Source organism: Penaeus chinensis, chromosome 8 (assembly GCF_019202785.1).
Source record: "Penaeus chinensis breed Huanghai No. 1 chromosome 8, ASM1920278v2, whole genome shotgun sequence".
NCBI classification, from domain to species: domain Eukaryota; kingdom Metazoa; phylum Arthropoda; class Malacostraca; order Decapoda; family Penaeidae; genus Penaeus; species Penaeus chinensis.
In genome coordinates, this window is record NC_061826.1 from 31,296,540 (window position 1) to 31,297,923 (window position 1,384).

A 1,384-nucleotide genomic window follows, 5' to 3' on the forward strand; every position below is an offset into this window, starting at 1 on the left:
TCTGAATACACCAAAACCATCACAAATATAATTAACATCATGCGATTTAATCATCTGAAGCAGAAAGAAAAAGTCAATAAACCTCACTGTAGGAAGCTATTGGAGGAAGTGAGCCGACTGGTATTTATTGACTCCTTGATTAGTATTTGCAGAGCCATCTATGTATAAAGACAAATGGGCATGGTGTGTATATATACTTATCACCCCGGAATTAAGGGTTAAGTTCCTAAATGCAGCTTAATTAAACTCTATTATATTAAAGTATTAATCGTTTTTTTTTTTTTTTCAGTTGTCTGGTCTTGAACACTAAAACTCTGATAATGCCTCTGAAGAAGGTCAAGGGTATGGATCATATCTATATAGATATTTGAGAATTCCCCCTAAGGGTGGTACACAAGGTCAGGGGCAGCACTATTTAAAATGATCACTGCATCATTATTATAATTTCACCGACAAAGGGAAATAGCATCCCGATCAAGAAAGTTGAAAAAAGGTCAGACCAAAAACTGCAGACCACTGGCACGAACAAGTCATAAACAAAAATTGTAAACAAGTACAGAACATCCTGAACCACTGTGAACATGTACTAAAAGATCTAACCAAATATAAAGAAACGAACGTAACAGATTTTGCAAAAGCTTTCGATCCACAAAATAAAGGATTTGTTCTTGAATTGCGGATACACAATTTTCACACAAAACTTTATTGTTAGATGAGAGTTAGATGCAATGGTCCGTTCTTGGCCTCTGTTGCTCCTAATTATGACTTGAGACCTTGATGGAGATTTTAAACACTTCAAAGTAATATCATATGCAGGTGATACAAAGATAAGTTCACCATTAAATTTACTAAATGAGGATAACTTGAAGAGGATCTACATGCCACATGCAACTGGACAATAGAAGACAACACGAAATTAAATTATGATAAATTTGAAATCATATGATATAGTCCAAATGACCGAGACCAAGATACATAACTTCGACTTATTTAAATTGAGTAGTAGTAGTAGTAGTAGTCTTTGTATGTATGTGTTCGTACTACACACACATTTATATAATACATATACATATACATATGTATATATACATATACATATGTATATATGTGTATATACATATATATACATATACATTTATATATATATATGTATATATATGTATGTATACATGTGTGTAAATATAATATAAATATATATATATATATATATATATGTGTGTGTGTGTGTGTGTGTGTGTACATATATACACGCGTGCGTGTATGTGTACATGTGTATAAGTATAAATATATGCGTGTGTATGTGTGTACATATGTACATATACACTTACATGTGTGTGTAAAGATGAAATGCGTAGGTAGATTATATCAGGCAATAAAATAACAC